The sequence below is a fragment of the Emydura macquarii genome, unplaced genomic scaffold, assembly GCF_026122565.2.
Source record: "Emydura macquarii macquarii isolate MOO-44397 ecotype Brisbane River unplaced genomic scaffold, CSIRO-AGI_Emac_v2 contig_1790, whole genome shotgun sequence".
Taxonomy (NCBI): Eukaryota; Metazoa; Chordata; order Testudines; family Chelidae; genus Emydura; species Emydura macquarii.
In genome coordinates, this window is record NW_027131927.1 from 22,100,999 (window position 1) to 22,114,155 (window position 13,157).

General features: G+C 40.5%; 1 long non-coding RNA gene across 1 annotated transcript in view; it reads right to left on the minus strand.

Annotated features, from left to right (window-relative positions):
* LOC137159000 (uncharacterized) overlaps window positions 1-13,157 on the minus strand; it is a 117,557-nt gene that overhangs the window by 72,316 nt on the left and 32,084 nt on the right. Inside the window, exon 2 of the long non-coding RNA XR_010921517.1 lies at window positions 1,208-1,255. This is a non-coding gene — a long non-coding RNA (uncharacterized lncRNA). The remainder of the gene's footprint in view (window positions 1-1,207; window positions 1,256-13,157) is intronic.

The window sequence follows — 13,157 nt, forward strand, 5'->3', positions numbered from 1 at the left end:
GTCTGATTTTACAGAACAAGAATAGAATGCAGAATCAATATCACAACCAAACAGTCAAGTTCCAGAGTCAAAATGTCTTAGCTAGTGACTTTCCAATACATAAATTGCTGAATATATTATATCAATAAAACAAAACAATTCATACCCTGGGGGTAACCATAAAATTGGAAAAAAGGAAACAGTCCCAGCTATAGTGCACACAATTTGGCTAGAGCAAAATGGCATTTGCAAATCGATGTTTCTTTCTCTTATCTTGATAAGGTAGGGTGCACATTTTATTGGCATATTACAGCCTTAGAAAAAAAAAAGACTTGTTTTTAAAAAATCAAAATGAACCAGAAGTGTGCAGTACATGCAGAAATGTTTCTGCACCTCCATTTTCCATGTGTAAAATGGGGATAATAATACTTCTTTACTCTCACCCTTTGTCTTGTCTGTTTAAACAATCCCTGCTTCCTTGAGTTACAATCCCTTGCTGTGTATGCACAGTGTGCTCTGATCTCATTTGAGATCTTTAGGCACTACTGGAATGCAAACAAAAGACAAGATATACCTTTAAGAGTGTAAGACTAAAAAACCTAACTTATATTGAACACACTATTTTAATGTATATATTTAAAATGTATTTGGGACAAGACGAGGCTGGGTTTAATAGAGAAACAAGCTGTGGAGAGGAATGAATGGCGACACAGTGTATAGAGCCCAATTTTCAAAGAGAGCTGTTCCTATCTGTTATAACCCCAAGGACTGGGGTACTGGTCCTTGCTGCCTGGCCTCTCCCGGGGCAGGTGCCTCTGAAGGGCAAGAGAGTGCTTTTTGCGCGCATGCATGCACGACCACACACACAGAGCATGTATTGTGAATCTGGTTCGAGGCTCAGTTTTTTAGTATGACTGCATGAGATCTATTGAGCTGCTGCACTAGGCAGTGTGAGGTAATCATTCTTCATTAGTTTTCTCAGAAATGCTCTTGAGATTGAATGCAATAGCCAGGAATCATTTGCTGGGGGAGGGAGTTCTAAACAGTATCAACCTCCCCCCATAAAATCTACTTTGCTGAAACAATTCTTCATTGTTTCTCCACTAATTTTTGTGGAGCATGGAACTGTAGCCATGAAAACCAAATATTCTTTTCTCTTGAAATCTATGCATCCATTATAAACTAAGGAACATGACAGACAGAGTATTGAGCAAAAGAATTAACATACCTTCTGCTTGGTGCTTTGCTTCAGGCCAATACGGGATTGACTTCTGGACTATGAAACAAAAAGAAAGAGAGGGGCATCAAGACTAATTTAGCGGGGAGGGAAGAGGCTAAAACACTACAGAAATACCTTGTTTAGACATTGTGGGCTTGATGACGGCAAGAGGTCAGAACCCAGCATCTCCCATTGTTCTCAGTAAAAGCTGATAGATACTGAGCAGTTTGGAAAATCTGGCCAAAGATCACACCCAGCAATAATCCCTGAGGACCAAATCAAGAGGTGCCTCAATTTGGGTGCATAAGACCCAAAGGCAGCTTAAAAGTTGAGCACCAGCTGTATGATGATGCTCAAAATAGCACATTCCCCACCCAGGGTGATTCTCTATCCTCTGCTTCCATATCTCCATGGCAGGTAAGCAAAGGTGCCCGCACAGAAGGAAGACATGTGGGCAACCTAGGAAGAGTAAGGGGTGTAACCAGTGGATCCATGCACAGCACAGAAGTACTGGGCCAAAACCTGGCATTGGGGGAGGAGTGAGCCACTTCCTCCATTTCCTCCATTTAATGACCCAATAATCACAGTTGCCATGTCCCTGTTACCTAGGCAGCTTGCTCAGCTGTAGTTGGGAATTCTTTCCCGTCCCATCTCTGACCCTCAACACCACTGCACAGATAAAAACCCGTTCACAATCTTTGTAACGTTCCCCAGGATTTCTCCCAGTGACATCAGGTAGGGTCTTCCCTGCATAAGGGATGCAGGCTCAGCCCTTATCATAGGTTAAAGTGTCTTGCTGCACTCCTCACTCCTGCTGCCTGTACCACATTTAAACAGAAAGGAAGTGTGGCAATATCAGGGTCATCATCAATCCTCATGCTGTTACAATGGGATCAGATACTCAGGATGCCAACTGTGCCAGGCCCCACCCTGAAGCTCCAAATTATTTTTCAGGCAGCTGACACTATTCTCAGATTTTCTTCCAATGAATAATAAGTAACATAAAATCAGGATCTGGCAAGGCAGTGGAAACAATTATCTGCACCTCCTTTAACTGTTGCAAGGAAAAGCAATGTCAGGGCTAGAGTGGAATAGCAGATGCATTGCATGAAATTTCACGCACATCTAAAAAAACCAGAGATCAGAATCTGGTTTTCGATGTCTGGGCTTTGCAGAGCTATTTGCTCCTCAGTGTGTGCAATCTTGTTCTCTATAAGTACGTGAAATAATTTCTGTGTATAAACACATCAGCCCTGCATCCCCCAACACTCAGCTGGGCTTTTATATGTTTTTAATACTTTTTATACTTTTAATTGGAATAAATTTTAGAATTGGTTGTAAAGTGTTTATAGCCATGGAAAATGCGGTTGAAACAAACGATACTCCAGTAAAGAAATAAGGAGTGTGATTCCACATTCTTTTTTATTAACATCAAGGTGTTTGAGGCTCATTCTTGTTTTGTCTTCCTGTAAGAAGGAAGTACCTGGCATAACTGGCATACTTAATATTAGATCCTATTCTAGGTGTATTGGTTAGACTTGTTTTTACTCCCAGAGGGCCTCCTGCAAAAACAGTCTCTTCAGACTTGATTGAACCAATCTATAATAAAAGAAAAGCTTTAATAAAAAATACAGCTTCAGAAGGGCTCAGAGCATTGATGCTCTAATCTATAGCAACAATTTTTTACTGTGACTGTCATCGGATCAAGTTCTGCCTAAAATACATGCCTGCAACTTCCACAGTGTTCAATGGAAGTTATGTGCATACATCCCAACACTGAATTTGCTGAGATTTTCTGCATTTGGACCGTTGATAGCGGATGTGACACTGTCCCCACAGAATTAGGCAAAAACTTAAAAGTGTGTATGCGTTCTGTTTGTGACTGGGGGAAGGTGTTATAATAAATATATTTTTCCCCTTCCTGACTGTTCTCAAAGAATGACAACTGTTTTTTTTTTTTTTGCTTCAGTACTTTATAAGTATACCTATAAGAATGCCCCTTCCTGTCTCATTTTGGATTATATAATGAGCTCACTGGTCTTTTGAGCAAGTACAAGAACCTGTAACAATTCCTCAGCTGCTAAGTATTTTGGGTTGTCTCCTATGTTCCAGATATTATGGCTACACAAGGCTTTGCAATTGTCAGTGACAGCATCCAGAACCTGGCACTCCTATGTTAGCCCTCCACCACCTATGTTATTTATATACTCCCCAATCCTGCAAAAACTTATACATGTGCTAACTTTACACACTTCAAATAGCTCTATTTCAGTCCTCATTTAACCAGAAAACAAAATGTAGAAATTGGAGAGGAAGGAAGCAGCAACTGCACTAACTAGAGCTGGGTGACATTTTACTGGGAAAAAAGTTTGTATTTAATATATCCACAGTTTTTGAGTTGGTAAAACTTCCATAAAACCAGAGCAGGTGTGTAAACTGAAGGAAAATGAAAATTGATTTAAATTTACCTATTAAAAAGTCTTTATAAATTGCTACAATGTGTATGTGTATCATCTGCCAAGCAGTAGCAGATGTCTGGGCCTCACAGGTCAACTTCCCATGGAAAGAGAAATCAATGACTTGGAGTCTGGGTATATCCTTAGTGCAGCTTGTTTTGATTACACTAGATACATCACTCCCAGAACAGAGTGGTCACAACGGGGCACAGGCCATCCTTTTTTCCAGGAATATCATACAATAATCCAGCAATAATGCACAGTTCCCAGGAATTAACTCTGCCCCAAGAATTAACTCTGGTTAAGGCAGACAGCAAACTCTCTTGCTGTTTTCCACGTCTCCTTCCTCAGATTCTGCATCACAAAACTAACGACAGCATTTCTTCCAAAAATGAACAATGCTTGTAAATTAAGAAAAATAACTCATAAGGCTATAACAACAGTTCCAATGATTCCTGCCATAAAAGTATAAGACCAATCAGTGGCAGTGGTGGAATCCTTTTGACTCCTTGTGCTTAATTCACTGCACATAGGAATAAGTTTTCCATGAAGTGATTTGCTCATCCTGGAAGCGCTGTAGTCTAGTGGATTAAACATAGGATAATGGGTCAGGAGAGCTGGATTTGAATCATGGTTATGATTCTGACTTCTTGCAGGACCTTGGCAATATAAACTTTTAGCCTCCATTTCCTCATATGTGATATGAGATTATTTATGAAGTAGGTAAATATAATCAAATAGTGCTTGTAAAGTGCTATACACCATAGGCATGCAAATATTAATTCCAGAGAGAGACAGAGGTGAGAATAGAACTCAAAATCTCCTCATTCCTAGCCACATATTATACCCTAGACCAGTGTTTCTCAAATGGGGATCCGCGGGCTGAGTTGAAGGGTTCCGCGAAAAAGCGGAACCATGCCGCCGAAATTAACAGAAATCGCACGCCGCGGAACAGCTGTGAGCACCACGGAAAACAGCTTAGAGAGTGCGCCGCCGAAACCAGCCTACACCGCGCCGCTGAAAAGGGGAAGATTTCCTGGACTTGTCGGCGGAGGGTATGACATGGTCGCGCAAGGGTGCCGCAGCGAAATATAATTGAGAAACACTGCTCTAGACCAAACAGCATTCACAGCTTTTCCAAAATTCTCAAGTGCAAAAATAGCCTTTCAAGTTTCTACATGCTTCACTGCAAACACATTTTTCTAACCCCTGGAATTTTACAAGAAAATTGATATTTTTGGAGATGAGGGCAAATCATTCTTGCATACATTCTTGTAAAAAGATTCACAAATTTTAAGCAGCTGTAACATACGATACTGCTGCCATGCTATTTCCTGAAGACTGGCAGTAACTTGTGCCATCACGGCTTTACTCTTTATGAAAGGGCTGCCCTTTAAGTCCATGGAACACTGTAAAAATGTCCTGCTGTTTATGGCTGTCCAACCCATAAAATCTAAGCAGAAGCTTACCTGAAAGGAATGTTCAGAATGACTATTATCAGTATATTATTTATTTATGATAACTGCTATTTATAGGTGTGTTCATTATTATGTTGTATCCATTATACCAGATATAATTCTGATAAAAAAATCTGAATATCCACCCAAAATGTAGAGTTGCATCTGTATATTTTTAATAAAGTTAACCTCAATAACCTGTATTGGTTCATAGAGTATTTCATCCCCTGGGATAGGAAGCCAAGGGCTGCAGGCATCTGAATAGTTTAGTTTCACTGGCATATAAATTACTAGTGAGCTGAACTGCCTATATCTCTGCTAAATATCCCTCTCTCTAACATGTCACTTTCTGAAGCATGCAACCTCTTGTATCTATGAATAACTTTGTAGTACAGGGTTGGGAGGTGTTGTTCATACAGTATTTAATGATGAATTCAGTGCATGTAAAAGTCTAAGATAGGAGATTAATGTATTACAGATTCACACACATTTATGGATAATTAATGTCCTGGAAACTAAGGTGTAGTATTCTCCGAAATCACAAAGTCTGCATGGAATATTATCTAAGAAGCCTCACACACAGCTACTCCCAGGCAATGTGAGAAAAGCTACCATCTGGAATTGGATGGGGAAATCAGAAAGTGAGATAGCTTGCTGCTCTTGCAATTCCCTTCTAAAACAGTGATGGGAAGTTTAATCAAATCAGATTCAATGTATTCCTGTATGGAAATATTGGGAAGGAGGGAGCCACAGATTCAGTCACACACCCTCGCAATTTTGTGAAAGTACCAGCTGAAAAAGCCTGGACTTTGAGAGTCATGATATTGACATGAAGCTGTTACCTGGCAGCTCTGTGTTCTTGGGGAACCAGGGCGCAAAACCCCTACACTCTCTGGTTCACTTGAATCCCCCCCCCCCCCCCCGCCCCAGCTCCTGCTTGAACCAGAAACCAAAGGCATCTCAATATGAAAAGGCAATGGAAGAAGATTAAGACAATGCCCCTAGCCTCATCTACATCAATGATGTAAAAAGGAGGCATCTCAATTACAGAAGCCTCATCTACATTGAAGATGGAACAAGAATTAGCATAGCGTACGGAAACCCAACCTCCAAAGCAGGGACCGCACTGAACTCTGGGATTGGCAAAGCGGGGACGCACTGTATGATGGAAGATCTCTGCTCTTGATGTAAATGAACTCACACCTGTACACATCCAGCTCCGCAGTTATCAGACCATTCTAGTTATTGATATGCAGAACACTGTATGTTTGGTTGCATTGTGAGTTCCCACAAGGAACACTGCTCCTAACCAGGAATGATCAGCTCCTTTTGTCTAGCATAAAGAAAACCACTGTAGGATACTTCCTTGAGACATTGCTTACCCATAAACAAACCTGGTGTCTACAAAAACCCCTACCAAAGTTCAAACCCCTATTCTGATGCCTGGATCCAAATTCTGCATCAGTTCCACTGGAACTTCCCTTCTACCTGACTGATCATGTTGGGGGCTCTGCCTGCCTTAAGCGCTCCAAACCCTAAGCTGAACAGCCTGTCTCCTGGGAACCTATGAGCTGCACGGAGTGGTGACTTTCTACTTTTGTAATCAAACCTGGGATAGCTTTCAACAATACCCCAACTGTAATTGTGTAGTATTATAAACATTTGATTGTTTTTCTCTCCTTGTATGGTATTACTATGAGTATCATAAGTTTTATATACCTAGCAATAAAATAACTGTTATAATCAAGCTGGTTGCCACTCTCTCTCTATCTCTCCAAACTTTATTTTACTCCTTTGTGTAGGCTTCCCCATATTGCTCTGCAGTAACGCTTCTTTTACCTAAGCCAAAGATCTCTGGAATGCCCAAAAATCCTATGGGGTTTGCTCATGAAGGGGGTTACTGCTAGAATAATTGTAGAGAGAGGGGGGTGGCATCTGGGAAGTGCTGCTCTGCCTAGCCTATGGAGTCCAGGGGCAAATAAGGGGAAAGCTGAAAAGAACTCAATCACTGACACATTTTCCAACCCTCTGATCATTCTTGTGGTTCTTCTCTGAATCCTTTCCAATTTATCAACATCCTTCTTGAATCATGAGCACCAAAACCGGCCACAGAATTCCAAGTGTGATCACCCGTGTACCAAACACAGGGGCAAACCAACCTCTCTTCCCATATTCAAGATGCCCCTTTATGCATCCAAGCTAGCACTTTTGGCTACAGCATCACAGTTGGAGCCTCTGTTCAGCTGATCATCCCTCATGAGTCCCAAGCCTTTTTCAGAGTTACTACTACCGCAGATACAGTAAGTATGGCCTACATTTTTTTGGTTCCTAAATAGATCCATTCACACTTACCTATATTAGAACACATTGCTTGCTTGTGCCCTGTTTACCAATCAATCCACATTGCTCTGTCCTCTTCATTATTTACCACTCCCCCAATTTTTGAGTCATTTGCAAACTTCATCAGTGATGATTTTATGTTTTCTTCCAGGTCATTGATAAAAGAGATTAAAAATAACATAGGGCAAAAACCAACCTCCCTGGGACCCCACAAAAAACCATCTGCTCGGAGATGATTCCCCATATACAATTACATTTTGAGACCTATCTGTTATCCAGTTTGTAACCCATTTCAAGTCTGCTGTGTTGATTTTGTATTGTTCTAGTTTCTTTATCAAAACGTCGTGTGGTACCAAGTCAAATGCCTTACAAAAGTCTAAGTCTATTACTTCAGCATTATTACCTTTATCAACCAAACTTCTAACCTCATCAAAAATTATATCAAGTCCTTTTCACACATACACACACACACATGTGCTTATTTATACTTACACTTTGCTGGAGGGCTTCACAGATATCTACTGACAGCAGAGAATTGGTGTGACTAAGGAATTTTGAGCTTCATTCCAAGATCTCGAGGAGAGTATGTTCTAGTGGACACAGACTTCTGCCAGTTCCGCTGCCCCTTCTCCTCCCCAACCCCCCCCCACTTAACCCCTTCTGCCCCATCCCCTCAAACCTGTTCATGTCCCACTCCTGTCTCTTCCCCACTGCCAGCTCCTTGGCCCAGTCTTATTCTCTTCACCTATCCAGGCTAAGTCTCCACCCCTCAGGCTTCTCATCACAGGCCTGGTCTTGTTGCCCAGCCAGTCCTCATCCCCTTCTTTGGGCTATCTCCCCTCCCCCCCCAGTCTCTCTCCCTCCCTTCATCCAGTCCCAGTCTCCCCCACTTCTGTCCCAATTCATTGTCCCCAGTCTCCTTGCCCAGCAATCCCAATTCCATACACTGACTCCTTATCCAATCTGTTTCTCCCCTCCCCATGTCCCATTGTCTCCCAGTTCCAGTCTCCCTCCCAGGGCTGCTCACTCAGTCTCAGACTCTGCCCCATCACCAGCCCAGTTCCATGTCCTACTCTTTGTCCAGCCAGTCCCAGTACTCCCCCTTCACTCCAACTCCTTGTCAAATGTCTCCCCCCATCACATTTCTCCCACATGAGCTCCAAGTCCCAGTCTCCTTGTCCAACCAGTCCAAGTCTTGCCCCTAGCCCCCTGCTTCTCCATTGATCTCAGTTTCCATCACCCTGCAGCCCAACTGTGCCTCCCTTATTTCCTTAAGAGGCGACTGGTCTCCTTCCCCAACACTCCACCTCAGTCTGCAGTTTCAGTCTGCCTTCTGTAGCCTATAGGATGGTTTAGGATAAGGAATAAGTAGAGGTAAGGTTTACTAAGTGTAAAGGAGTATGGAAAATTGAAGTTGCTAGTGTGAGAAAGGTCAAAGATAAGTTAGAGACAGAGTGTTATAGGACAGTAAGAGTTAGTCATGACATGAGCCAAGGTTATGTTGCCATTATGTTTTGGTTACAACTGGTTTGAACAAGGTTTCTAATGAGTGTTTTTGAAAATTGTGAATGTTGTCTCAAAATGCTCTCTACATTGATAGTATGGGAAGGACACTGGTGCAGATATTAACTTAAATAATGTGTAATGTAAAGAACCAATAAAAAAGTGGTGGAAATATAATTATGGTAAAAGGCAGCTTAATGTTAATTAGTATATTATAGTGCAGTATCAAAGTAGTAATTTGATAACTTGGAGAAGCACTCAATATCAAAAGGGTACCATTAGGTTCCACAATTATAAGGCTATACAGTTAGATAACTGAGCTATCTGGGCTCTGTCGTCAGTGGACTGATCACCCATCAAAACACTATTTCGTCTTTAAGTGAAATTATAATTGTAGTATTGTGTAAGTGGAAACTGCATGCCTCTTTGCTTACCTAATCCTTCTTTCCTTTTAATGAAGGTTGGTTGTATCGTTCAAAGGTTGCCAAGTGTTCTTCTGCTAAACACGTTTTTTGTAACCAACCTATAGGCTCGAACTTGAAAACTAAGTTGAGTTTGATTGCACCTTTATCTTTAAGTTAATATTAATTTCAACATAAAAGATTACAAAAGGTTGCACTCCCCTCCCACCCCCCCAATCATGCTTGGTCAGAATGAAATCTTCTGAGATTTTAGGGCTATTATCAAAGAAGACTCTATGAGCAAGCACAAACTGCAGTTTATCTCAGGTTTATAATTTGGCCACATTTTCACAGGGAAAGCAAAAGACCACCTGCCTGCCAAATTTTGAGTACCTGCTCCAGAGCATGAGGGCACTGTAGCTATTCAAATAAAAGTTTTCCATAATTTTTAACATAGGCCAACCAATGTATTTTTCTAGCCTTATTTTTTAAAATGAACGAACCATTTTGGCTGAGGTTTTGCAAAAAACTTCAGCCTGAGGCACACACCAAGCAGTTAGACCAAATGATTAAAGTTTTGCAAAGTTATAAACAACCAGAAACAGGGTTTTATAATGGGGCATGTCTGGCAACATTACTAATAGGTCATGCTAGCAGCCTAGACTATAATCTCTCTTTCTAATTTATACACACACACACACAAGTAACTTTACACATGTGACTAATTCAACTGAAGTCAATGGACTACTCGTATGCAAAGTTACTCCCGGAACACTCGGGGCACAGTATTAAAGTGATTTCTAGCTTTGTAATATTTTTTCTAGAGTGTCTGGCTAGGATTACCAGTTATGTTTTCCCTTCCCAATCACAGCCATCCTCAGATGATCCTGCCTCTGGTAGAACCTAGTTAATTAGCTTTTCTTGAAGTGGAGAAGACTTTTCTATTGTGTCATGATTAAAACAGCTACTGGATCCTCCAAGAATAAGACCCCAGGTATATCATTATTAGCCTGTCAATCTCTCCTTTGACAACAATATGTTCTCTACAGATGATTTTGCCTTCGCTTCAGAACCACTGAGTCTTTTTATAGCAAAGACTGTTAACTCACAGATAAAATCTTATTCTCCTGTTCTCCTTCTTTAGTAACAAATGATGGCTATTAGCAGGGAACTGAAACTTTCTGTCAAGGAAACACTTAAGGTATTGCCAAGTAAAGCACATGAAACAAGACATCTCTGAAGTCTTCCAGAAATAAAATTGGCCTCAGCCTTCAGCAATCAATGTTCTAAAGGGATTTTCTGAAAAAAATAAACCTGAACAATGGCTAAAGTGTTCCCTGGGACTGACATTTTCAAAAGTTCTTAGGGTTTCACTGGTAGCATACAAGTTTTATCAATGAAAAATAATGATTGCTGGTCATCCCATAGCTCCCAGAACGTTTATCACATCACTGTAGCCTGCAGCTCCTTCAAAATTCACATCCCAGGGTATGAGATCTTAATGTGTATTGATAGCACTTTAACTAGTTCCCCAATCAAAGTCCATACTCTCCTGTCACTATAATATACGCTCTAGCTCTTCAACATTGTGGCACAAGAGTGAACTATTCTGAATACAAAGTGGGTGGAAAATAGGAAAGAAAACAAGCTTCAAAATCCTATTGTGTCTTAAAAGTAAACATGGGTCTAGGCTTTTATTCTAATCTCTATTGAACAGTTTTTTGGATCCCAAATGCACCAGAACATTTGATTGAGTTCTGCATGATTGGAACTTGCTGATTAAGAGAGACAAGAGCCTGGAAGAGAAGGGGTGTTGCATATTTAACATGGCATAAAGTATGGCTCTGCCAGCTCACCTTTAATACTCTAGTGGTCAAATCTTCAGATGGTAGAAACTGTCATAGCTCCACTGACTCTTTGCAAAGGGTGTGGATAATGTTATAGGTATACTCAGGCTGCATAAAGAGGCATTAAAGTGGGAATACTTAGATAAGCTTAAGCCTCTTCACACCACTCTTTCCATGTAAAGAGAGTGGTGTAAAAAAACTTTAAGTGTAACTGAGAATTGAGGCCAATAACTGTGTCAGATGCAGAGAGAGAAAGACACAATGAGCAGTTACATCAGAAGGATGTATAAGAAATAGGGATTGGAAAGGAGGATTAATGAGACGTTGAACAAACTTGAGTTCCATGGCTAGAAAAACCATGGGAAAGGCTAAATTAATCTCTGCACAATTGGTTTCAATATCTCAGATTTTAGAGAGCCATGTCTTAATGCTGTGTAAAATTATTTAAAGTGTGTTCATGCATTGAAAATAAGGCATTTTAATAATTTAATCATTTTAATAATTTATAATTGGAGTAATATTTCCATAATGTTTCAGCATAACCTAATCCAATTGGTTCCATAGATCACAATTTTCCAGTCTAGCAGTAGTGCTGCACATTGGAAACGTTTCCTACCTGAAGAATGTCTTGTTGCTGGAGTTTAGCTGATGTGTTTGAAAATATTCCAATAAATGGATTTTCACATTTAAATAGCTTTACAAACATTTTAGATAGATTCACCACTAAAATTTAACCCAAGAAATTTGAATCTGATTCATATCAGCCTATACATACAGTATAGGCAATGCCTGATTTAAAATATTTTTCCTTAGACTTCTAGTAACACGTGATGCTTTCTTGTGCCCATGGAAAGTTATACAAGATTTAATTGCTTCCCGATACATTTGTTGTGCATGCTTGCCTTATTTGGCACTCCTGAAAAGGAGGCAAAAAGAAGAGCATGTAATCAACCTGGCCTTTTACACACTTCTCTACATGGCTCTTCCAGTGCACCATCAATCTTATAAAAGCCAGATCTTCAGCTGGTGAAAAGTGATGTAGTTCCATTGACCAGTGGAGCTGTACCATTGGTAGCACCAGCAGGCAGTTCTGGCTAAACAGCTTCACATAGAAAAGTGAGCAGAGAAATAACACTTGCAGGTTTGCATATAACATCCTACTTACTTCCAACCTACTACTCCTGAGGTGAGGCAGAGCCAGTTGAGAGATGCTTTAGGCAAGAGTCCCAATATTGCCCTCTTTCCCACAAAGCCATAATTCCTTTCTCCTCCTGCTACAACTACTGGCAGTGCACAACCAGTCCTTATGAATTGGCCAACCTTTAATCATTAAAGCTAGAGATGGGTACAAACTACAGAGTTCAGACCCAAATTTCCTGAAGATCAAGGATCTGTAGATCTGGGGTGTCTGGGCCATCATAAAGCTAAGGTTCAATTCCACTGTGTATCCAACTTTCCCAAAAATTCATGAGTATTTGGATTCACAGTTTTGTCTCAGGCCCACAAATAACAATATAGAACTGGTGAACATCCAAAGATTTAAATATACCAGACATCACAGAGTTGTGATTAGCATATTTAGGGTTATATAGCTTATAAAAGTCAAGTATATTCTTAACATGCTCTATAAACCACTAAAGAAAGGAAGCTTAGACAATGGTAATGACTACCAAGCACATGCCAGGGCTGAGAAGACATGTATTGAAACTGCCCAATATAAAGCTTTGGAGAATATCAGAGAAACTCAGCACCTGGGAAGTGTTTGTTTGCTATTTATAATGGGGGCACAAATTTGCACAAGCAGATGCAAAGATCTTGAAACATCATTTCATAACAGTTACATACTTTCTCTTGCAAGCTCACGCAGTTTTTGATCTTGCAGTTAGTAACACTTCACACCTTTCATGTGAGGCATTCACAACACTTCACAGACATTAAATATCTATCTCATAAAA